At 37.7% G+C, this 27,484-nt stretch overlaps 1 protein-coding gene across 1 annotated transcript in view; it reads left to right on the top strand.

The window, feature by feature from the left end:
• LOC145693355 (uncharacterized) overlaps positions 1-27,484 on the top strand; it is a 1,690,974-nt gene that overhangs the window by 210,077 nt on the left and 1,453,413 nt on the right. The gene's annotated exons all lie outside the window — the stretch shown is intronic.

Here is a 27,484-nt window from a genome sequence, read left to right as displayed (position 1 = left end):
CAACTTTTTTGGGATTTTTTACTTATCCAAGGGATAATGTCAGAACCCCAGAATTTTTAGGAGAAATGTTTAGGACTCTTGGATCTGTTCAATTTTTTCAATTCTTCAAAATTCCTGAATTTAAGAGGTAAATTCCTGATTCCCCAAACTCAAGGTTATGACGTCATACCACGTGACCAGGACCACACCAACGGTATGAAATACCTTATGAATGACCAAGGCTAGTGATCTGGCTCATATGACAAATATTCAGCCAGTCAGAACGAATTGCCTGAACTTCGTTGCTTGCTAGAAATGTAAGAGCTCGAATATTCGCCGAGTGAGGAACCTCACACTTCCAGTATGTAGTGCCCTGTATTTGATACAGGTGGAACTGTGTGAGACAATGGACCATAATCATGCGTATGAGATTTTTGATTTCAACTATTTTCTCTTACTTTCACATTCTACCAATGTCCATATTTCTCGGATGACTATTCCTTGGTATTTAACATTTATCTTGATAGCCTAAAGACTATAACCATGGGCATAAAACCGGCTAAACTCTTTCATTTCCGTTTGCAGTTGTAGAAACATCTATTAACATAAGTAACCTGATTAAAAAGAATTGAGAAGTGTACCAACTTCGACACCTGGAAGTGAAGCACTGGCTGTGGTAGGCCGCTAACTTCTAGTACATGGGAATAAAATGAAATCTTTGTTTTACGTCCCAAGACGGTGATGATGGGACGTAGGCTAAATGAGACGGTGATGATGAGAGATGAGTGAAACGGTGGAATGAAGAAAGTGGGAGGAAACGGGAGAACCCCGAGAAAACCCACGAGCACGGTTTGTCCACCACAAAGTCCACACGGCGCGAGTTGGGATCGAACCATGGATCTCAAGCACCGAAGATGAACGCTCTACCACTGAGCCACCTGTTACAGTCTTTTACACGTCTTTTGAAGCACCGCCATTGTATTTATTGAGCACTTGTGTGCACCAATCGACGCGAGCTTCTTTTTGAGTATTTGTCAAATTATGTGGGATCTAACGAGAACAAACCTTTCTCGCAGCTAAATAATCATGTAATATTTTATATATGCTGGTGGAACTAATGCGTAGGGTTGCCTCAATCTCACTGTATGTCACATGACGATCTTGCAGTATTAGGTTTTGCACAGCATCAATTTTTTCTTGAATAACTGATTTTGGACGACCTTCGCGAATTTCGTCAGTCATCGAATGGCGGCCACAAGTAAAATCGTTATACCAGCGTTTCACAGTGGCAAAGGATGGGGCTTGATCTCCAAATGTGAAGTAAATTGATCGATGCACTCTTGTCTTGATAATCCACGTCCAAAATTGAAATAAATCATCGCACGAAAATTTTCACGAGTTAATTTCATTTTTCTGTTGTCACGTAATCTCCAAGTCAACGTAAACAACACAAATAAAGCTATTGAGAAAACATTTGAAGTACGTTGTGGTCAACAATGTCAAACGTTTCTATGCAAACAAAAACAAATAGCGCCTAACTAGAATCAGTGTTGCCAAGGCTCAAAATATAAATAGTAGCCCTCGTAGAAGAGTTTCAATCCTCTGCACAAAGCGTCTTCCAAGCAGCTGTTTCTTGCTAAAATCCCCTTGCCTGGAACACGCTTTCCTTTCTTTCTTTCCTTTAGACATCTTTTAAACAGCAGGCGGTCTATTGTTCCGAAACGCACCAAATACGCTCGAGCCGACGTTTTGTGCGCGTTTTTTTTTTTTTTTTTTTTTTGCTTTCGCTTTATTAGCCGCCGAGTAAGAGTTACTGTATATATTATGAAAGAAAAGTAGTATTCGATTGGTCTGGAATGTTATCATTTAAAACACACAAGTGAAGATAAAATTTCTGTATGTGTTTTCAGGCATGATTCTGGGTATCAACTTTATTATTTTCATTTGATAGACGTGGCCTTAGTACTTTGTCACTATTTACATTACATATGTCAGTATCATTATGCAAATCAAGATACACAACTATACGTTGTATTTCTTCGAAGAAGATTTATATTATCTGAAGTGGATCTCTGAAATTTTACAATAATAGTAGTCTAAGTATTTTAGTGGCATTGTGAATAATAAATCGGCCGGTAACCCTTTCAGAATCCTTGAAACTTAACATGGTGCAAAATTAATTGGTTAGCTGGATTCAAATTTGACATCCTTTTTATCACCTTCCTCTTCTAGCTATGTAAGAGGTGTACACTCATGTCCAAAATGATTGTCGCATATTTATAACTATCTTCTTGTAAGAATATACTGTAATTTGATAGTGATTTTGCTGGGTACTTTTAATACTCATAACGTGGATTCCTGTCACCACGGCATGGCGCGTCCTCAGGTTGCGGATCGAGGAGAAGGCCTCTAGATATAGAGGTTAGTTGCGAATATACTGAATAAGCAGTCGCGGACAGCCGACTAGAAATGGTCCTCCAGCTTGGGGGTTTGGGTAAGGCTAACCTCATCCTGTAAAAAAAAAAAAAAAAAAAAAAAAAAAGCACTTGTTCAGGATTGATAACTTGGCACGACCTCAGCAAAAGAAAATGGACATGAGATTTGGAACATGGAATATTAGAAGTCTTTATAGGGCAGGCGCGTTAAAATCCACAACGAGTGAGTTAGAGAAATACAGGATGGATCTAGTAGGAGTTCAGGAAGTTAAGTGGGAAGGAAATGGATCTGTCAATTCCGGAAATTTTACGTTCTTTTACGGGGAAGGAAATAAAAATCACCAGTTAGGAACAGGGTTTTTCGTTCACAAACGAATATTACCAGCAATTAAACGGGTTGAATTTGCTACTGACAAAGCTTCTTTTATTACTCTTAAGGGGACGGTGGTGTGATATTATTGTTTTAAATGTACATGCTCCAACTGAAAATAAGGATGACGAAATAAAAGACAGTTTTTACGAAGAAGTGGAACGGATATTTGATCAACTTCCGCGATATCATATTAAAATTCTATTAGGGGATTTTAATGCGAAGGTAGGACGAGAGTTTATTTTCAAACCGATTATAGGGAACGAAAGTCTGCATAGGGAAAGTAATGACAGACTCGTGAACTTTGCAACATTCAAAAGCCTAATCGTGAAGAGTACAAAATTCCCACATCGCGACGTTCATAAATACCCTTGGACATTACCAGACGGAAAAACACATAATCAAACTGATCACGTTTTAGTAGATAGAAGAAGGCAATCTAGCAAAATTGATGTCCGGTCGTTTAGAGGTGCAGATTGTGACAGTGATCACTACCTGGTAGCAGCGATAATACGGGAGAGATTATCGTTGAATAAAGGTAATATTCGTTGTCCGAAAACGGAGAGATTCAATTTGAAGAAATTAGAAGGGAGCCAGTTAAGATAGGAATACCAAATTGAAGTTTCGAATAGATTCTCGGCTTTAGAAGATTCGGAGTGCGCTAGGGTTGAGAATACCTGAATTGAAATTAGAGATAGCATTATAATTTCAGCAAAAGAAAAATTGGGACACGCGGATACACGTAGGAACAAAGCATGGTTCGACCAGGAATTCATTAAACTAGCACAGAAGAGAAAACAGGCAAAATTACGCTGGCTACAAAATCCGAATGAAAAAACTACACAATATTTCGCAGATATCAGGCGGGAAACTTCCAAAACTTTTAGAACAAAGAAACGCGATTTTCTGAAAGCTAAAACTAAGGAACTTGAAGATAATAGTAAAAATAAAATCATCCGGGCATGTATAAAGGGATCAGCGAATTTAAGAAAGGCTATCAACCTCGTGCTTATATATTAAAGAAATCTGGCGGTACAGTTCTCATTGATACAGATAGCATCTTAAATAGATGGAAAGATTTCTTTGACGATTTGCTTAACACGCAACCAAAAACTAATAAGCGTGGAGAAAAGGAGATACACACCACAGAACCGTAAATTCCAGAATCCAACCGAATAGAAGTAGAAACCGCTATAAAGAAATTAAAGAAAGACAAATCTCCGGGTGTGGATGAAATTCCTGCTGAGTTAATTTTAGCTGGAGGCGAAAAATTGTGGAACAAGATACACAAACTCATTCTTCTTATCTGAAACAAGGAAGAATTGCCACAAGAGTGGAAAGAATCAATCATTGTTCCAATTCACAAGAAAGGTGACAAAACTGACTGTAATAATTATGGAGGCATTTCTCTTCTGTCAACATTCTATAAAACCCTTTCAAATATTTTATTAGCAAAATTGACCCCATACGCACATGAAATTATTGGAGATTATGAGTGCAGATTTAGACGAAATCGATCAACTATCGACCAAGTATTTACCATTCGCCAAATATTTGAAAAAAGTGGGAATACAATACCCCGGTACATCAACGTTTTATTGATTTTAGAAAGGCGTACGACTCGGTTAGGAGAGAAACGTTCTTACGGAACTTGGAATACCGAGAAAGTTAATTAGATTAATTAAGATATGTTTAAATGAATCCCAAAGTAAAATCCGGGTAGGAAAATTTTTGTCCACGAGCTTACATGTCGAGAATGGCCTGAAACAAGGAGATGCGTTGTCGACATTATTATTTAACTTTGTTATGGAATACGCTATAATGAAAATCAAAGATAGCAACCAGGGCCTTGAGTTGAACAGTATGCACTAGGTTATGGCATATGCTGATGATGTAAATTTAATAGGGGATGATAGGAGAACAATAGAAAGAAATGCAGAGATCTTATTAAAAGCTTGCAGGGACATGGGTTTAGAAGTAAATGCAGAGAAAACTACATACATGGAAGTGCGTCGGGACCGTAATAATGCAAATTGTGGCTGTGTTAAAATATTAAATAATACTCTTAATGAAGTGGATAATTTCAAATATCTAGGATAAATATTAACAGAGGAAAATCATATTCACGAAGAAATTAAATGTCGACTAAAAGCAGGGAATTCGTGTTACTATTCGGTTCCAAATTTCTTGTTGCGAATCCTGTCGAGGAATTTGAAGCTTAAAATATACGTACAAAACTATTATCATGCCTGTTGTTCTGTGTGCTTGCGAAACATGGTCACTTAACCTGAAGGAAGAACATAGACTGAAAGTATTTGATAACAAGGTCCTGAGACGAATATTCGGGCCCAAGAGGAACGGGAATGGGGAATGGCGGAAACTTCATAACGAGGAACTACATAACCAACATTGTTAGGGTCGTCAAGTCTAGGAGGCTTAGGTGGGCGGTTCATGTAGCTAGAATGGAAGAAAGTAGAAACGCTTTCAAAGTCTTGGCTGGAAGACCAATCGGAAAACGACCATTAGGAAGACCTAGACGCAGATGGAAGGACAATATTACGATGGATCTCGCAGAGATTGGAATACAAACTGAAAACTGGATGCAGTTAGCTAAGGATAGAAGTCTGTGGAGAGCTTTTGTGAACGCGGCATTGAACCTCCGGGTTCCATAGGCCATAGAGTTAGTTAGTTAGTTACTTTTAATACTATGTGTATATTCGAGAAAAGTATATTTGTGTTAAACTTCATAGGAAAAGAATTATAAATACAAAAATTTGAATGAGTAAAACAAAATGTTGCTAAATAGACAAGACAGTTTTATTTTCGGTTTATTGTTCTTATTTGGTGCTCTTTTGACAAGAAATCTGCCACATACATGTCTTTGCCCATTAGTAACACACTAACATTATAAGAAATACCTGCGTATTGGTTATCAAATTATATTTCTACAACAACATATTTATAGACATGCGACAATAATTTTGGAGATGAGTGTAGCTACCATAGATGGCCATTTTTCATTGGGCTCGCTCGCGCTCGCGCTCACTTCTCTCAACTGAGCTCGCACTCACTCGCGCTCGCGCTCACCCGTCTCAGCTGGGCTCGCGCTCACTCGCGCTCGCGCTCATCTCTCTGGACTGGGCTCGCGCTCGCGCTCACTTCTCCTAACTGGGCTCGCGCTCACTTGCGCTCGCGATCACTTCTCCCAACTGGGCTCGCGCTCACTCGGGCTCGCGATCACTTCTCCCAACTGGGCTCGCGCTCATTCGCACTCGCGCTCATTTCTCTTAATTAGGCTCGCGCTCACTCGCGCTCGCGATCACTTCCCTCAACTGGGCTCGCGCTCACTCGGGCTCGCACTTACTTCTCTCGATTGGGTTCGCGCTCACTGGGGCTCGCGCTCACTAATCTCAAGTGGGCTCGCGCTCAATTATTGAGCCCGAGCCCGGTTGAGCGTGAGTGCCGAGCTCACGAGCGTCGGGCTCGCGAGTTTGGACACCTATGATACAGACACGGAGAACCAGTCGTATTAACAAATGCTGAAACAAATCTTCAATTATGCGCTTATTCACCTAAAAATCACCTTCACTAACATGTCTGCTCACTAGGAGCGAATCCCCAGCGTGTACGTTAACATATACTTACGAGAGAATACCTATAACGACGAATGATGTACTCAGATTTTGAGTACAGTTTCAAAAGTTCATTTCCGTAAGCTGTAAAGGCAGTAATTGCTATGCTATCACAAATTGCTATCACAAATTAATTGCAACTTTTGAGTTGCATACACACAAACTACTAGGGAATGAAGAGCATGTACTAACAAAGAATACACTGGAAAATGAAATAACATGTTATAACAAAAATTAAAATAAGATGATAATCGATACAAATGTAGAGGATGAATATGGCATGTCCGAACTTCGCCAAGTATGGTGGAAGATGCTATTTGTTTACTTCTTCTTGACCAACCGCTAAGAACATTTATAAATCCATATGTGGCTTTGTTATACGCAATTAGTACATTCAAATTCACGAACGATGACGAACTGAAGGGTACGAAGGTACAGTTGCAAGTAACAACCATAGTCATAATAATATAGTTCAACTAAACAACGTTGAAAATAGTGGACAATCAGGTTTAAGTAGAAATGACCAAAACTGAATAGTTTTGCATCGATCATTCCGAAGAAATTTGGAGTTATACTGAGCATAGTTTGGGGGAGAAGCGAGCATCCCCGGTGGATATACTTCAGCTGACTTCTTTGGGGGGGGAAGAAAATGTGATTGAGGGGGAAATTCCCCTCATCTCTCCCGGTAATTTGCACCCTACATATATATATATATATATATATATATATATATATATATATATATATATATATATATATATATAGATAGATAGATAGATAGATAGATAGATAATTGGCTTGGGGCAATATAGTGCTAAGCCGCATTTGTAAAAACAAATTCTACCCGTTGCTGTTGACAAATTTGCAAAAATTGAGATTAGATGGCAGTAAATATCGTAAATGGTGTTCTTGCCTTCATTAATTTGTATTGTAGTGCAGCGATAAATTTCGTTGCACAATACGTATAAATGTGGCTTAAAGTTATATTACTACAAGCCCTTCATATATATATATATATATATATATATATATATATATATATATATATATATGCAAGTTAGTTGGAAACCTGGGGCCCGTAAAATAGTGTTTCTAATCGAGTCCCACGTCTTGTAATTCCATTAGGTTATCTTTTCTCTCTCACTTGAAGAAAGAAAACTAATTTTTTAACGGTGACTTCCCTCCGGAGCAGCCTCTACTTTTAATTATGTGTTTGCTGTTTGAAGGCATATTGTCCTGTTACAATACAGTAAATATGAACATTTCTTAATTTAAGTCAAATTTAAGAGTATTAAAACTGAATTTTTGAAATTGTGCGTTGATTATAGCCTGTAATTTGTTAAAACAAAACACCTATCAAAGAAAATTACAAGTTAATGAAAGGTCAAGCAAGATATTTGTGAATATGAAACTTACATCATAATATCACTTTGAGTCAAGAAGTTATATATGATAAGCATAATGATAATGATAATGATAAGCATAATGTGGTTCTAGTTTTCGATTCATCTTTACATTTCTTTAAGTATATAAATGCCAGTTTTTAAATCGCATAACATAACGGAAAAAATAGTAGCTACATTATATAAAATGAGGTAATTTTACGAACTGCGTTAAAACAGGAAATACAATTATGTTAAAATATTGAGGTAGTTTGGAATCTCTTGCCTGTCAGATGTCAATTAACAGATTAATAATTTCCTTCTATAACAAGCAAGACTTTATTTTACATGAATTAAAGACCAAAATATAAATTCAGATTACGCTCTTTCGCAGGAGACCAATCCGACAAGCTTGGAGCCTTATATAAATGACAGCGTTTTGGTACTAATGAAAAATACAACTTACGGTATAAATGTTAATTTTCGACCCATGTTGTGTAGATGCTGGTCGATAACTCGACGAGATGCTGGTTGGTTGCTCAGATGATCCTTGGTCCTCTCCCTTACCTTTTTATATTGTATAAATTTCCTCAGTCAGACCCTGACGTTCTCCATAACAGCCTTGTTTGTTCACTTAATTACTTTTTACGCTACGTGACTGCCGGAGAACCTCATTAGTCCACGATAAGTGTGACTGTTTATCCAAAATTCTTTTGTAACCTAATTTAAGTACACATACAATTTTTACATATAATTACTAGAAAACAGTGCTAGTTATTTCACTAAACTTTTTTGATATATTCCTTTTTGCAATATGTTGAGCTAACTTTTTTTTTCTCAACTCATGTCATAGTTCCATTACAGTCCCCCACTGATGAGGAACTGTTCCTGAACATCACCGTAGTGTGTGTCACTCCTTTTTTTCCTCAACTCATGTCATAGTTTCATTACACAACTGTGAGTTGAAAAAAAAAAAAAAAAACAGAAGTGACACACACTACGGTGATGTTCAGGAACAGTTCCTCATCAGTGGGGGACTGTATTGAAACTATGACATGAGTTGAAAAAAAAAGTTAGCTCAATATATTGCAAAAAGGAATATATCAAAAAAGTTTAGTGAAATAACTAGCATTGTTTTCTAGTAATTATATGTAAAAAATGTATGTGTACTTAAATTAGGTTACAAAAGAATTTTGGATAAACAGTCACACTTATCGTGGACTAATGAGGTTCTCCGGCAGTCACGTAGCGTAAAAAGTAATTAAGTGAACAAACAAGGCTGTTATGGAGAACCTCAGGGTCTGACTGAGGAAATTTATACAATATAAAAAGGTAAGGGAGAGGACCAAGGATCATCTGAGCAACCAACCAGCATCTCGTCGAGTTATCGACCAGCATCTACACAACATGGGTCGAAAATTAACATTTATACCGTAAGTTGTATTTTTCATTAGTACCAAAACGCTGTCATTTATATAAGGCTCCAAGCTTGTCGAATTGGTCTCCTGCGAAAGAGCATAAATTGAATTTGTATTTGGTCTTTAATTCATGTAAAATAAAGTCTTGCTTGTTGTAGAAAAAAATTATTAACCTGTTAATTGACATCTGACAGGCAAGAGATCCCTAACTACCTTACTATTTAAACAATTATGTCAATTGACGAAGCTATTGTAAAATTTAAAATGTTTTGCGTTTTTTTTTTTTTTTTTTTTTTTTTTTTTAGCAATTAGTATATGATACCTCATTTGTCCGGAAGACGAGAATACATACCACTTAATCACATTAAATCAATATGAATATAAATGCCTGGTAACCCTTAGCTGTTTCGTTAGGTATGTGCTAAACTTCACTGTAATATGATCTGATAAATCCGTATGAAAATATTGTGACAAACAACACCAAAATCGAGTAGTGGCAAACTGAATGCTATCGTTTCAGAGTAGATTTCGAAAAAAAAAAAAATAAATAAATAAAAAATAAAATAAAAAGACTTTAAAGGAAGGAAGTGTGTATGTATGTATGTATGTATGTATGTATATATGTATGTATGTATATACAGGGTATCCAATATACAATGCAACGCGGAGTTTGGGATAGTAGAACTTTTGAACCTGAAGTGATACACGAATAACGGTTATACCAAAATGAAGCCTTGTTCATGTATATACTTTTAAACTAGGAAGCATAGATTGAAGTACACTAGGAACCACACAGTGTTGCTACATGTAACCGAAGGTGTAAATCAATTTTTTTGCAAAATATGTTAATTGAATCATAACTTATACGTATGGATGTTCTGTCATTAATTTTCAGTTTGTTTAGTTGGAGTAGCTTGGAAAGTATGGAGCAGAAAAAAGAATTTTTCATTTCCACCGATAACTAATCGGATGAGGCCCCTGTAAGGGGTTACTAGGGAAATCGTATTTTTCATAAATTAACACACTGAATTGGCAACTGCTGATGTTTCAATGCATCAAAAGGTGTGTTAAGGATCTGTCTACGTTATTCAATTCCTGAAAACAATGAAAAACAAACTTTGAAATTATCATGATAAAACGTTTACTTACATGCACCCGGTAACACTGCTACTATCAGAAATGAGTTACCAGCTCTACAGCGGATGCTGGGAGTGTCCTCTGTTTTGATTCAAACACTGGTTCACACGTTTCACCAGGTTGGCAACAACTTTACGAAGATTAGAAGTGTTAATGTTCTCAATGGCACCGCGAATGTTCGTTTCCAGGTCTTGAATAGTTCGAGATTGGTTCTTGTATGCCTCTTGCTTTAAATAGCCCCATAGAAATGAATAGCAGTGTTGCCGGATGCATATAAGTAAAAACAAATTTCATTATAATTTCAAAGTTTGTTTTTCATTGTTTTCAGGAATTGCATAATGTAATTAGATCCATAACACACCTTTTGATGCACTGAAACATCAGTAAAGTTGCCAATTCAGAGTGTTAATTTATGAAAACTACGATTTCCCTAGTTACCCCTTACAGTAGTGCTCTCAACGGGTCGGGTCGGGTCGGGTTGAAGACCGACCCGACCCGACCCGTGACCCGAATTGACTGACCCGACCCGATGACCCGACCCGACCCGACTGACCCGAACCGTGATCCGATCTGATTGACCTGACCCGATAACCCGACCCGAGCTGACCCGGTTGACCCGACCCGACAACCTGACCCGAATAACCCGACCCGACAACCCGACCCGAGCTGACCCGATTGACCCGACCCGACAACCCGACCCGAATAACCCGACCCGACAACCCGACCCGAGCTGACCCGACTGACCCGACCCGACAACCCGACCCGACTGACCCGACCCGACAACCCGACCCGAGTTGACCCGACTGACCCGACCCGACAACCCGACCCGAGTTGACCCGACTGACCCGACCCGACAACCCGACCCGACTGACCCGACCCGACAACCCGACCCGAGTTGACCCGACCCGACCCGATCCGAGTCGGGTCGGGTCACGGGTCGGGTCGGGTCAACCCGACCCGTTTGAGAGCACTATGATCACGACACTGGGTGAACGCCAAAATGCACTCACATTGGGAAACTAGTTTTAAAAGCATAATTTTAGAAAATAAAGCATAAAGCATAATTTAAAATATATAGCACAATTCTTGGAAAATTCTCTTTAACTGAAAGTTTAACATACTGTGTTAATATTTTTAAAGCCAATATTTACAATGCAAAATCATTGAGAACATAACAATGCAACAATGAAAATCTTATTTTCATTTCTGTAAACTTTTCGGTGAAATCCTTTGATGTGGAGAAAAGAAAAAAGTAAAAGAAAAAATTTTTCTGCCAACAATGAATAGTATGCAAGAACTCCATACTATATTGTTACAGTGACGACGCCAGCTTTAAGTTCTTAGGGGGGCAAAGGAGGGGCAGATACATTTTCGGGAGGGGGGCTATTTGCCATACCAAAAATGACATATTTATTACGTTTGACTTATTTTACATTACATTGTGTATTTCGTTGCTGTTTTTATGTTAGATCTATATGATTATAAATTAAACTTATTTCAAATAAAATTTGTAACTAACAAATAAGTAACGTCTGAACATGAAATATTTTTCAATGAAAATTTTGAAGCCTAAACATAAATTGAATTACTTTCGCGTATGCTACAAGTAACACATTCGTCTATATGCTACGTCTCTCTCTCTCTCTCTCTCTCTCTCTCTCTATATATATATATATATATATATATATATATATATATATATATATATATATATATATATATATATATATATATATATATATAGCCAGGGAGAGAATTTACGAGGAGCTGCTGAAAATGTCGTAGTCCAATCCAGAAGGAGTGTAGGTACTAGGTAGAAAAATGAAATCGTAGTTTAGAAAAACATATCTCTGTATATACAAATATAAAGTTTCATATTAATAATGACATTCTTATTGTTTCTCAGGCCTCTGAAGTGATTATGTGTGCCCAAACAGATAATTTCACGAACATCCAGATCCTTACTGTTATAACATTTTTGTTCCACCAAGGAAAGTCACCGAAGTAAATTAATTAGGAAATCAGTGAAACACCACGGGACTCTCCTCCGTTATATATGGTGGTGAAGAAGTAAGTGGCTTATTATAAACGTAGCAATTTCTCATCAAATTATGCTTTACATCCAGGATGATTAAAAGCAATGACTCTTCCTGGAATCATGGATGCAATTTGTGACATTATTCTTGAAAATTGCAGCATTTCAGCCAATGGTGGATATAGCCCGGGGCCGGAGGGCCTAGGCCACCCCAGTTTTTGTGTGACAAAAATAATTTAAGCTATTATTTATATAGTTTTTAAAGTGTATAGTAAACTCACGATATATTTATTATAGTCTGAGGTCTGCACCCCGCTTTCTCAGTTTTTACCTTCTCAGCAAAACTTGTGTCAGAGATTCTGGGCATTTCTTTGGAACTCGTCGGTAGCATAATTCAGAATGGCTTGGGTATGCGCAAGTTCTAGGCATAATGGGTTCCCAAAATATATGTCAGGAGAATAAAAGGGTAACGGCATTAAGAGAAGTCTTCTCCCAGTTTGACCGTAATGCTGATCAATTTCGCTGACGAATAGTAACCATAGATGAAATATGGTTGTACCACTATGATCCTGAATCGGAACAACAGTCAATGGAGTAATAGCACTCATTTCTCCATCGCCCCAAAAAGTTCAAGACACAGAAGTAGGTTGAGAAACTGTTTGGAACATTCTTCTGGTATAAGTATGGAGTGGTAGACTACCTCCTCAATGGTCAGATATTTAATCCAGAATCTATACATTACTTACAAAACTGAAAGAAAAATTCAAAGTTCAACGCTGCGGAAAATGAAAAGAAAGGAATTCTGTTCCTTCAGGAGAATACACCTGTCCATCAAGCCCCTGCGAACATAACTGACATTGCATAATCTAGGATTTCAATGTCTAGATCATCATTCTTATTCCGCAGATTTAGCTCCGTCTAACTATTACGTGTACTTATTTCTCAAACTTAAATAACACTTGAAAGACGCCATTTTAGATCTGATAGGGGTAGTGCTACGAACAGTGCTGCGAGGAAATCTAGATTTTTTTAAACTTTTCTGCAAAAGCTGGAGCACTGTACAAGGTAGTATATTGACTCTCGGGGGAAGAGAAGAAGAAGTAAAACTTCACCAATCCACGTGCATTCCTGGGTTGGGCTACGAATTTTTCAGCAGTTCCTAGTCAATATGGTAGACGTCACGTCAGTACTTTGAAACAAAATAAGTAAAGGAGCACTAGTATAAACCAATTACTAACTAAAGATCAGCACTCTGACAATACATTTTATTGGGAATCAATTTCTTCCATAACTTTATTATTATCATTTGCAGGAAGGGAAAACACAACTCTTTTTATCTCCTTCAAAAAATTAAGCCCTGGTAGTTGCAAACTAAGCTGTTATAAGCACATCCTCTGAATATTGGAAGCCGAGAATAATGTTTCAGAAAAAAGAAGTTTTAAATAAAACAAAATATGAAACTGAAAACTTCAAACCTGGATAAATACAAACAAGTTACGTAACTGATTTTACCTTTCTTTTGTTTCCAATCGAAGCTGATCCAATGAGAAGAAAACAAGTCGACCAAATCTACTATTGTTCGCTAGGCACAATTATTAAAAATCATAAGAAAGAAGTATAACTAAAATTTACCTCAAAAGGGGCTAAATTAGAAAACAGAAATATGCGTGCATACCCAGACGCTCAAAGAAGAAAGCTTGAGGATTAATCTGCCACATAGTAAATTCATGGAAAGTAGACTACAATTTGTCAATGAGATTGGTTATGATACTGATATAAAATACTACGTGAAGAATGTTTAAAGATTGTACGAGTCTGGAGGGGCAGTCAGGGGGGCAAAAGTAGCTACTATGGGGGCGCTCGCCCCCCTTGCCCCCTTCTGGCGTCGTCACTGTATTGTTATGTTTACTTTTTGAACTTAAGCACTTTCTGTACTTTTTGGTGGCATCTTTTACTTTCCCTTTCTGTATATATGTACCTGTAAGGCGCACACAAATGATAGAAAAAATTTATTCGAGCAAAGCACATCTCTTTACAATGAATTAAGTAGAAAGTTCATTAAATATGAGAGAAACTAGTTGCAAAAAAATATCAATAAATAGATCAAGATATTTAGAATATTTAATGTATAATAAATATACATTATACACGATTAATGTAAAATAATCATTGAAATTAACAATAAAGCATAATTTAAAAAAAGCATAATTAAACAAGAAATAAAGCATAATGTGGGTTGCTCTAACAATTAAGTTGTATGAAGACGAGAAGAAAACGAAAGCTGGTTCCTTAACGAATTTCGTTGATCTTCTTTGTGTCTACAAAAACGCATTCCTAGAAACCTACAAGCTAGGTGTCATCTCTGTGATTATATCAGTTTCTAGTGCTACATGTGAAAGATCATTCTCTTCTTTGAAAAGATTAAAGACTTGTATACGCAATTCAATGACTCATGATAGGTTGAAAAACTTAGTGTTACTTTATTTTGAGAAGAAAATTGCTAAATCGTTAGGTCTTTAACAAGTTGTGGATATGTTTGCTGCTGCCCACACGAATAGAAAGATCCTCTTCAAGTAGAGGCATGAACCTATAAGTTATTTTCTTTACCTGTAAAAGTGTATTTGCTTCCACTTAAGTCAACCAGCTACACATATTTTAAACGCCATGATTAAATAACTATTTACTTATATTAGAAATCAATTGCATTAATGAATCCTAGTTGTTTGAGGTACTAAATTCTTATATTTTCACTGTTTTTCAAAGAGTAAAATCATGAACAATAAAGATGGAAACATTCACCTTAAATACACACACACACACACACACACACATATATATATATATATATATATATATATATATATATATATATATATATATATATATATATATATATATATATATATATATATATATATATATATATATATATATATATATATATATATATATTGGAGATGTCCCCCTCAAAATCCTCTTGGGCCCTTCATTGCCCCCCCCCTGAAAAAAACTCTAGCTACGCTACTGGACACCATGCACCAGAGATGAATTCTCTACCACTGAGCCACCGCGGCCCTGCTTGGGCTTGGTCATCCATATCCAATATCTCTTTTGGCGTTGCTTAAACAACTTCTAGTTTTCTTCTAAATCCAGACTCCATATTGGCGTAGATATTAATATTACAGTCGATTGGTAAAATCAATCTTCCACATTTAAAAATTAAAGTACACACAAGTAGAAAAATAAGCATTTATCATAAAAACACTAGCTGCAAGTGTTCAAAATAAATTTATGGCTTCTATAAAATCAATTGAAAATTGCTATTTTTAATTAGGCAGCTAGTGAAAAACAGCAGCTTTCGACTCCAGCCGAGTTTAAACTCAACCTAAACTCAGTTGACCAAAGTGAACTGACCCGACTAACCCGACCCGACAACCCGACCCGATAACCCGACCCGACAACCCGACCCGATAACCCGACCCGACAACCCGACCCGATAACCCGACCCGACAACCCGACCCGACCTGACCCGATTGACCCGACCCGACAACCCGACCCGAATAACCCGACCCGACAACCCGACCCGAGCTGACCCGATTGACCCGACCCGACAACCCGACCCGAATAACCCGACCCGACAACCCGACCCGAGCTGACCCGATTGACCCGACCCGACAACCCGACCCGAATAACCCGACCCGACAACCCGACCCGAGCTGACCCGACTGACCCGACCCGACAACCCGACCCGAGTAGCCTGACCCGACAACCCGACCCGAACTGACCCGACTGACCCGACCCGATAACCCGACCCGAGTTGACCTGACCCGACCCGACCCGTAACCCGACCCGAGCTGACCCGACCCGACTCGGGTCGGGTCGGGTCACGGGTCGGGTCGGGTCAACCCGACCCGTTTGAGAGCACTACCTTACAGAGGCCTCATCCGATTAGTTATCGGTGGAAATGAAAAATTCTTTCTTCTGCTCCATACTTTCCAAGCTACTCCAACTAAACAAACTGAAAATTAACGAAGAACATCCAAACATATGAGTTATGTGTCAATTTACATGTTTTGCAAAAAAAAAAAAAATACACCTTTGGTTACATCTGGCAACACTGTGTGGTTTCTAGTGTACTTCAATCGTTGCTTCCTAGTTTAAAAATATATGCATGAACAAAGCTTCACTTTGGTATAACCATTATTCGTGTATTACTTCAGGTTCAAAAGTTCTATCCCAAACTCCGGGTTGCATTGTATATTGGACACCCTGTATATTTCTCCTTCTGGTCTATTTAAGTGTCCCTTGTTTTCAAATTTTCTAAAATATAAATATAATATTGCTTCAGTTTTTTAAAAAATAAATATTAAAATTACATAGTGCAGTAATTAAATTTCGCGTAAAATACATTTAAAGATCTCAAGAAGAATTCAGTAAAATTAACTTGCTAAAACTGTCGTTTTTTTTTGTTTTTTTTTTTTAAAGAATAAATAAAATGTTTGGTAATATAAATTAATAAGCTAAGAAAAAATTATGTTACATGTATTTAACACTATTAAGAGCTACTCTTGTTTGTTGAGATTTAAAGAACCTACAATTAAAATAATACATATTTCGCTCGACTTTTCTATGAACGTAAGCTTCACATTAGTTGCTATATATAAATTTCTTACCTTGTAGGGTCAAGAAGTTTCCTTACTCTATGATCTATTAGAAAAAGAAAATGGCCATGGAATTTGCAAAACAAAAACAAATGCCAGCCTCAAACACCATTGATAATAAGTATGAAAAAATGGGATTTCCATTCCCAAAGATGTTTCGACAATGAGATCACAGGTCAGATGTCAAACATTCGTCGAGTGGATAAATATAATACACTTCAGATAGTACAGAATGCACTTTTCCTTCATTTTCGTTTGCATAGCGGTTAAAATCTTGCAGGTCGTTATAATCTGGACTTGGAATACATTTCTTATATTTTATTCCTGAAGCAAACACCTGTTTAATGTCGGTCTGCAACATAAGCTCAGCTATACACTACCGTATGTTTACGCGCGTAAACTAACGATGTGAGTTTATGCGCGTCATGCAGTTCATGCATTGTGCATGAATTTACGCATATAAGCTGAGGAAAGCAGTTGCAGAATGGATCGATCGAAAGCAAAGTTTTAAGGGTGGGTACTACCAATGTTATATTGTTGAGAAAAAGAATAAAGAAAAGACGCTAAAGAAATAGGTATGTTTGGACAAGGAATAGGATTTTAATATTAGACAAGGAAAAATAATCCAACTTTCACAGATTATATCCAATTTTTATTTAGATTGTGATGGCTCAGTAGTAGAAGGTTCATCTCTGGTGCGTGAGGTATCTGGTTCGATCGCAGCTCGTATCAAATGGGCAGGGGTGTAGCCAGCAGGTTTGTGTAGGGGGGTCCGTCGTTTTTGAGGGGGGGGGGCAGCTACAATGTACAAAGCCAAAAAAATGTGTTGCTGCTAGTGTTTTTGAGGCCTGAAAGAAAGGAAAATTTTGGTTTCCTTCTGGAAAACTAAAAACACTATTTTAGCTTCTTCATCATCATCTTCTTCTTCTTCTTCTTCTTCTTCTTCTTCTTCTTATTATTATTATTATTATTATTATTATTATTATTATTATCCATAAATTATATTCAAGATAGTTTTTATTATGCTTAATCAAGAACTACTGTCCGGGACCAAACGCTATACTTTTGTGCATAACTATAAAGGTAACCAAGAAAGTTCTGTCCCTTTTCGTGGATGTCTGTGTTCAATTGGACCTCACACCGTGTGTTGAATGCGAGTGGAGATAAGGCGAAGGTCAATTGTTGGTGTGTATATCCAACCATACTACCTGGTTGTGGCAATTCAAATACACCGTAAAGACAGAGGGAACGGCTTGGGTACAAAACCTCGCGGCCAGAACCTCGCGGCCCAAAACCTCGCGGGACAAAATCTCGCCTGGCCAAAACCTCGCCACTCAAAACCTCGCGGGCCAAAATCTCGCCGGGCCAAAACCTCGCCTTGCCATAACCTCGCGTCCCAAAATATCGCCATACCCAAAATCTCGCCTAACCAAAACCTGGTTGTAATGATCGCGCGACACAGAATCTCGCCTGGTCTAAATTAAGCGAGACGTAGTGTCGCCTGGGAAGAAATGTTGTCAGGATAAAACCTCTTCACGACGATTTCTTTAATGTAGAATGTTCTATCGCCAGATTTACAAAACTTATTAAGTTTTGAAACTTGACATTTTGTATCTTCTTGCTCCACAAGGGCACTAGCTCCGGATAAGACAATATTTTGCGAAATGCATGCCCTGAGGAGGAATGGAATGGAATGCCTTGAATGAATTTTGCCGTTCTCCAGATCTAAAAAAACTACTAAGCATAGAACCTTTACGTTTTGGTACAAATCTTCTCCTTGTACCATAAGAAGGTATGTTGCAAAATGCTCCTCGTAAGGGAGTGTTGAAGTTTGGATAATTCTTGAACGTTGGCTTGATCTCAGGACCCACGAGGTTTTGGCGGCGAGGTTTTGTCCACGCGATGTTTTGGGTGGCCCCGTGTCATTTTCCTGTTTCACTTTTTATTATGTTTATTTATCTCCAACCGTTTTCTGTTGGACTTCGCTTATCAAAATATTTCTAAAACTGGTTTACTGGTCCCAAAATCTAAAATTCAGAGTGGGGGTGGGGCGACTGCCCTCCTGCCCCACTGGCACCTCTGTCTAGCGGCTGCAATATGAAGCTATTCCACGCCCTTTCATATGGTTTTAGTTACATTTACTTCGGACTCTTGACTGCGAAGACATTAGGTTTTTAAATAAAATTAATTTGCTGAGCAAAATTGAACTTTATTGAAAATGAACTTGGATTCATTGTCCTCTGAACGTCCTAAATATTACTTTACTTCAATAAATTATTGACTTAAAAAACAACCAATTACATAGGCTTGCAGAAAATATTCTAAAGTTAGCACAACATGAAGTGTCCTTCAAACATTACTTTTGAAGCAATGGTTTTAAATGCAGGTACTATCAATGTTGTGTTGTTGAGAAAAAGAATAAAGAAATAGACATATTTGGACAAAGAAGTGGCTAATATTTAACAAGGCAAGAAAGAATAATCCATCTCTCACTGATTATATCAAAACTTTATTTAGATCGCGGTGAGTCAGTAGTAGAGGGATCATCTCTTGCGAGTGGAGTCTCTGGTTCGATCCCAGCTTGTGCAAAATGGGTTTTGTGGTTGACAAACACCGCGTGCGTGAGTTTTCTCGGATTGTCCCGTTTCCTCCTATTATTTTTACATTCCTCCTCTTTAGTGATGAGCGCAAGAGTCTTTGTCTTGCAGTTTTTACAAGAGTCTTCACCAAGACCAAAACCAGGAATCCCGATGCAAGACCAAGACCAAGACCAAGATCAAGTGTGCCAGTGCAAGACCAAGACCAAGACTTGGTGTGCAAGACCAAGACCACCTGGGTCTTGGTCTTAGTCTTGAATTTGCTCATCACTACACCTCTTCGTTCATGTCATCGTCGCCCTCTTCTGTACCCTACACAGTAGCCTATAAGCGTGGAACGTAAAATTCGAAGATTTAATTTTCTTTTATTTAGAACATACAATGTAACAAGACTAATTAACATATGTAATTTTTATACTTGCGAAAGTCTTCTATTCTGTACTTTCCTCCTGGAGATGTATTTTGGCGAATAATCTTCGCAAGAAATACTCAAAGTTTACATAGAAAAAATAAAACTGGGAGTAGGCGGCTTCAGCCTTGAATCAGGGGTTACTTTCCACCGGTCCAAAATATAGCTTAGAGAGGAAATTATTACTACTGGCACCTCCTACTTTCTAATTTTAGGTAAATATCCTATAAAGGTAGATGCTGGCATTAATTTCTTGTCGGAAAATAAATTGCGAACAATGGCGGATCCGCTTCATTCGCTTCACTCAGTAAGGCTTAGCTTTTTCTTTCTTTCTTTTCTTTTTTTCTTTCTTTTTTTCTTTTTTTTTAATCTTTGGACGTTTTGGGGGGCTTGAAGCTTACACACATAGGACTTACTAACATTATTTTTTTAAAAAAAAGAAATCCTGAAATTTGGCTAGGCTTCAGCCTGAAATCCCCAAACCCCGTAAACCTTCCAATGATTACAGTTGGATGATATTCTTGGGCACAAAGAGCTACCAAGGGAAATCAGTTCACGAGGATTTTTTTTTTTTCGTTCCTGAGTTGACATTTTTGTTGGATATATGCTAAAAAATCAGAATGTGGTTCCTGTGCCGGTCCAGAAAATACACAATTTTCTTTACAAATATCGATAAATCATACTAAGTACTGATACCAGTACCATGATTCTAATATCAATATTTGTAGATTTCATACAGTTTTGTGTAGGAAGTGAAATGTATAAATACTGAAGGGAAAACATTGCACAGAAACATTATGTTCCTATGTTCAACATATTTTTTGTATGTGGTGCAAAGTATCCTGACCTATGATGTTACTTTGCACCAAAGTTTATATTATAGTAATCACGGTCATCGTGAATGTTTACAAATGCACTTGCACGAATGTTTTCCTTATATATCTAGCTATTATATGTTTAAAATATAATGTTCTAAATCATTACGTTTATAAGTTACATGCGATTTTCTTTAAAATTCATTACATCTGCTGCAAAGTAACCCCGTCTTACAGTGCTGGATGATCTTTGTCTTAAACAATATCACCTACTCACGAAGCTGTATACATTTCTTGGAAAAGCAATAAGAACGAACATAATGTTTCTGTGCATTCACTTTACGGTACCCAAAGAAAACCTTTTATCTGCAGCTATAACGCCTACAGGTAATCTATTATTGAAATCTAGGCCCTGATCTAGGACGGGCTCCTGGGAGGGAGGGGCAGTGAAAGATTTCTGCGATGGTCTGCCAGTGGGGAGCGGCGAATGACCCTTCGTCCCGTGCTGCAGAGATTTCTTTGAATTTAGTGCAGGTGTCTTCTGTGGTGCGTATTGTATTCAAATTTTAAAAAGTGGATCAAAGAATTTTCCACATAAGAAATATATACCATATAGGCCTATTACAAAGAGTATTATTACTGGAATTTTAAACGAAATTTATTAAACTAATTTCGTGCAAATTACTAACTCAATCCTTTATATAAATTTTATATCTCTCTTTATTGTTAATAATTATAAGAAACAATATGTTGAAAGTTACTGTTGAAAATAACACTTTTTGAACCTCGTCACCGTTATCACTCTTACAATTTTCTCTACGAGACGAGAAATTTTTCGAGTCTCGTGAGCAACACTAGTTCATCCAAGTCTTAGATTTCAAACATCATTTCAGTGCTAAATGATCCGTATATAAAACCTATAAATTATAAAAGTAATTATACGATCACAATGAATAGCATATAGGAACGCCTAAGATATTCAAATCATTACACAATATACTCCAATAAGAAATATGGTTTAAATATTGTTAAATTACATCCTTCTTAGACTTCTCTCCTGAAGCAGAAGGATTCTGAGAACTATTAGATAAGGGAATACATTTTGTACTTAAATTTACAAAATGAGACGAGAAGTGAATCCTCGAGAATCCAGACAAGAAAGAAGTTTTCGAGAATTTATACAAGACGAGACAAGACTTAGGGTTCAGGAGAAGTGGTGTAATCACCAGTGAGAACTGGCAAGTCATCTAATTTAGATTCCAAATTAATATAGAGGTTTCCCTTTCATAAACCTCGTTAAACTTAATCAGTCAACTAAGCTTTATTAAGCTGAACGAATGTAACTTATGCGTCCACATGTAAACGTTTATTTACAGATATTTCTCTCGAAGATGGTTTGAATTATGTTGTCCAAATTTAGCGCTATCATAATGATCGTGTATCTGGTTTCAAAATTAACTAGATAAAAGGCCCATTTAAGGGCTGTATGTCAACTTGACATCGACCAACTTGCACCAAATTTACTTAAAGCTGGCCATTTTTCACTTCCATTCTTGGCAATTTGCCGAACAGGTAATTTTGTCACCGAAAATTTTGTCACAGTAATTTCGTCAGTGGTAATTTTTTCACCAAAATATTAGCATATAGGTAATTTCGTCACCGGAAAATTTTACACAGTAATTTTGTCATCGGTAAATTTATCACCACAGCATTAGCATATAGGAAACTTTGTCACGAAATTTTTTCCCCTTTGTTGAACTAGGTATAAACAAAGTAAACGACCAAAACAGCTTATTTATCTTAATCAAACTTGGAAAATAATTTAGTTGGTGTTATATTGTCATTTTGAATTTATTTCTACATGCATATTAATATATGTATCTGTATACGAAAAACAACGTATCAGTCTCGGTCTTGTTTCGATCAATATTTGCAGCTCCTTCCTGACAAAGCGGTTAGCGTACGTACCTTTGGCGTGGTAGACCCGGGTTCGTTTCCTTGCAGGTTATGTGCTTCGGATCCCACGTTAAGCTATAGTTCGCATCTGATGTGGCCCCGCTGATATAGTCGCAAGAGCCTGAGCAACAGGAAATTTGTTTGAGATATCCTCGGTACCGAAAACCAACATTAAACCCCAATAAATAAAGTCCAACACTTTGCATTACATTATACTTGAATAGCCAGAGCACATGTCTTTGAAGCATGGGGTTCCAGGTTTGAATCTTGGTGGGAGACCATTAAAAAGTTTCAACTCATAACGGTAGCTTACATTCCATCTTAAACCGTAGGTCGACATCTCGTACAGCTTTGATGTTGAAAGGGACGCTAGATTCCAAGCCAACCAACTATGCAATTTATATTTTGATATTTTAACAAATACTCTGGTTTAATCTGATAGTTTTCCTTTTCCCATGATCTTGCCTTATACTGAAATTCTAATCTCTACCAATCGCTGCTCTGTTGAGTGAGCTGTCGGCTCGACTCGATAGTGAATGAGCTGTAAGCCGACCCGCTCGAGCCGTTCAGAACCCTAAACCCGAGCCGAGCAGTTTTGAACTTGTTTGGCCGGCGCTCTCTAACTTGTAACGATTTTTGGTTCGAGCCCAAATACTTGCTCCTCCAGAAATCAGACCCAGAACCACGTGAATAATGCCTTCCCTCCTAGACTTCACGACTACCGAAGTCAACAGTCAACTCGCTTTTAGTATTTAGATACAAATCGCCTATCTTTCATGTATATACACGGTGTTGTAATAATAATAATAATAATAATAATAATAATAATAATAATAATAATAATAATAATAATAATAATAATAATTTGTAGTAGCAGTAAGTATCATTAATAATAATTATATTGTCAATGTAGGATATCTGAAGAAAGTATTTGAAACTACACACAACATTGGGCTCGATTTGGCTCGACTCGACTCAAATTCGAGTCGAGTTTAGAGCCGAGTTGGAGGAAATTTTTCGATCCGAGTTTTCGAGTCGAGCTCAAATATGTCTGTTTCGAGCCGAGTTGAGTTTCAATGAAAACTCGCTCGAACTCGCTCGTGCCCATTCTTAACTGTCTCTCGTTCACGGTTTTGTTTAGGACTCTCAAGTAAGGCTCGATCGATATGTTGTATCTCGGTCTAGTTTCGATTTACTAAAGTCTGTCTCGTCTCGAAATTTAAAGAGGAGAAACATGATACTTAGAGTAATCTCGGTCTCGGCATCACCATTAGAATATGTTACGTATGTTCAAGTTTAATTCTAGAACGCTTGGAGCAATTTCAACGAAGTTTGATACACATATGACATACAATCACAATAATATTGTAGGGCAAGATATCTCCGGTCTCCCTAGCGGTGGATAGAAGGGTGACGTATAAATAATCGAGAACGACCTACATTCATGTCGAATACACATTTTTAAAGAGTCGCTATACTTTGTTGAGAGTCCAGATGACATTTAAGCTCAAGTTTAGTCTAATAGAACAATAGATCTCCGTAGAACCTTATGCTAACTGTTAGAAATGAATAGAACTATTGAACCTACTAGAAATTTTGAAAACAAATAAATTGCACGTCAAATATACATTTCAAATATTTTGAATAAACTTTTATTCTTCCGTGTATTCTTTATACAGTTCAAAGACTAAACCATATTCGATTACCGATTAAAGAAAGAAAAAAAAAAACGAAAAAAAATCATAATTTAACGTCAAACCATTAAGGTCTTTCGGCTGAAGGAGGTGAATGATTAATGAAAGTGAATGATGATGAAAAATTAAACTTTGTGCTCTCCTACTCTGAATCAAACCTGGAACCACGTACAACAAAGGAAATACGCGCTAGTCACTACACTAGCAGAGAAAATTGCTTATTGCACTCTTTCGAGTACAAAGGCTATATGACACGGTGACCTTCAATTTAAGGTAGAACCATAAGCACCGCAATACGATCAAATTTCAAGGCTCTCCTCATCAGGACTCCAACCCAGGACACGGTGTAAGGAAGGCGCAAGTGCATGATTGTAAATATTTTGCCGTAATTTAAATGTGTTATACGAAGTATTCATATAGTTTTTGGCCAAGAAGAAGAAAAGAAAAGTTGTAAGCTGTTGTAGTTTTATTCATTGCTTATAGCATTGTTTCAAATTCTTTAGAAATAAATAAATAATAATAAAAATAAAAAACTTCCACTGAAATCTAGTTTCATACTATCCTTCGATATGGACAACAAACCCATGTGCAAAAATCCTGCTGCTCTGTAACAATAGATAGCAATTTCCAAGAATTGCCTCACTTCCCTCTATGCTCTGTACCTTCAACCATAAAATACAAGCATCATATGATCTCTGCATCTTTCGGAATGATGGGAGAATTTTGAAAACGCTACGTCTCATTCAGAGCTTACGAAGCAGAGATGGGTATTTTTGCTAACTCTCACTCACACTCACCTACTAAAATCTTCCTTTTCAATGCTGCACATGGAATGCGTTTCTTATGTTCTTGTCTCTGAAGCAAATGAGTCCACGTAAGCGCGAAGCGAGTGCGGGCTCGCGATCACACTCACTTCTCTCAACTGTGATCGCGCTCACTTGGGCTCGCGATCACACTCACTTCTCTCAACTCTGATCGCGCTCACTTGGGCTCGCGATCACACTCACTTCTCTCAACTGTGATCGCGCTCACTTGGGCTCGCGCTCAGTAATCTTAACTGCACTCGCGCTCGGTCGCACTCGCGCTCACTAATCGTAACTGGGCTCGCGCTCAGTTTTCCCAACAGAGCTCGCGCTCACTTGGGCTCGCGCTCACTTTTTTCAACTGGGCTCGCGCTCACTCGGGCTCACGCTCACTAATCTCAAGTGGGCTCGCGCTCACTCGGGCTCGCGCTCACTAATCTCAAGTGGGCTCGCGCTCACTCGGGCTCGCGCTCACTTCTTTCAACTGGGCTCGCGCTCACTTGGGCTCGCGCTCACTTTTTCCAACTGGGCTCGCGCTCACTCGGGCTCACGCTCACTAATCTCAAGTGGGCTCGCGCTCACTCGGGCTCGCACTCACTTTTTTCAACTGGGCTCGCGCTCAATTATTGAGCGCGAGCCCGGTTGAGTGCGAGTGCCGAGCTCACGAGCGCCGGGCTCGCGAGTTTGGACACCTATGGTAGCTACAGCTTGAAGTGGGATACGAACCACACGAGCCCTCACTCTGGTGTCGGTTATATGATATCTAATATGATTCAAGGAAGAAGATAATTTTAAAGGAGCAAAGCGCGGTTTCTAATAAGGGGCGTCATTTGTGGAGGGCAGTGAGGGGCATTTGCCCCCCTGAGTTTGAAATTTGTATAGAGTTTATCAATATAATAGTAGTAAGTCAGTGAAAAAAAAGAAATTTTACTTATATCAAGGGGTTTTGCTCTCCCCCCAAGCTAAATCTGAAATGACGCTACTATTTGTAATTACCTTGTGTTTGTGATCCTTACGTCATGCTCCTCAGCAAGAACAAACTTTCAATTGATGGCTTACACCAATACATAAAAGAAGAAAATATTTTCAGGAATATGTTGAAGAAATTTTGGGCTTTCCAATTATATCGTAGGTTCATTGTTTCGTGACGGACATGAGTCATTGATGAGGTAATGGCGACTGCTTTGAAACAAATGCAGAGTATGAGAACTAAATCTGCCATATTTGTAGTTTCGTGTGGAGAAGAAACAAACTTGTGAACGAAAGGTTTAAGAAAAACTCAAGTTATTAATATGAACTTTGCCGAAGATTCTTCATCATGAAAGAAACATGAAAGACATTTTGAAACGAACAAATATAACACACAACTTTGCAAGCGGAGGCAAAGAAACCTAACGTAACCAGAATAAAGACGAAACATTTACCGCGTAGTCATCGTGGTTCAGTGGTTAAGGCGCTCCACCAGTAATCTGGAGGTTCTTGGATCGAATACATGTTGGGATTTTTTTTTTACTTTAGGACTTTTGACGGCGATTGATCGGAAATGACACACGTTTTATTATATTCAAATATTTGAATACTCGATGTTTCAATATTTGAACTATCAAAACTTCAGGAATAATAATAGTAATAATAATAAACTAATAATAATAATAATAATAATAATAATAATAATAATAATAATAATAATAATAATAATTATCTCGTAGAAGATTAAAATTAGAAACTTATTGTCGCTCAGGTAGTCACATTATAAGAAGGAACGTGACATTTGGCGAACAATATTTCGGTTTTGTTTAATGTTACCCATGAGAAGAGGAAATTCTCATCTTGATTCTAAAACAAAGCAAACAAAATCGGGAGAGAATTAACGTTTTACATTCGAGACGGGACAAGGCTAACTCAAATTATCGTCTCGCTTTGGAGATGAGAATCGAAGCGAGGTCAAAAGTATCGTATATGTTTCTCGTCTTATCTCGATTTTCGAAATAGTGTGTGTCCACTCTAAGTAACAATTGCAATGTATACTGAATCGTATACGCTATTTTGTTACTTTATATTTCAGAGCTCACTGAATTACGGTCTCTCTATATATTTTTGTAGCAAAGCTTTTATAATTACATCTGCATATTCTAGAAGTTAGTTTATTATATGCCTTACT

Source organism: Thermobia domestica, chromosome 8 (genome assembly GCF_964235325.1).
Source record: "Thermobia domestica chromosome 8, izTheDome1.hap1.1, whole genome shotgun sequence".
Lineage (NCBI taxonomy): Eukaryota > Metazoa > Arthropoda > Insecta > Zygentoma > Lepismatidae > Thermobia > Thermobia domestica.
This window is presented reverse-complemented; position numbering and strand designations above follow the sequence as displayed.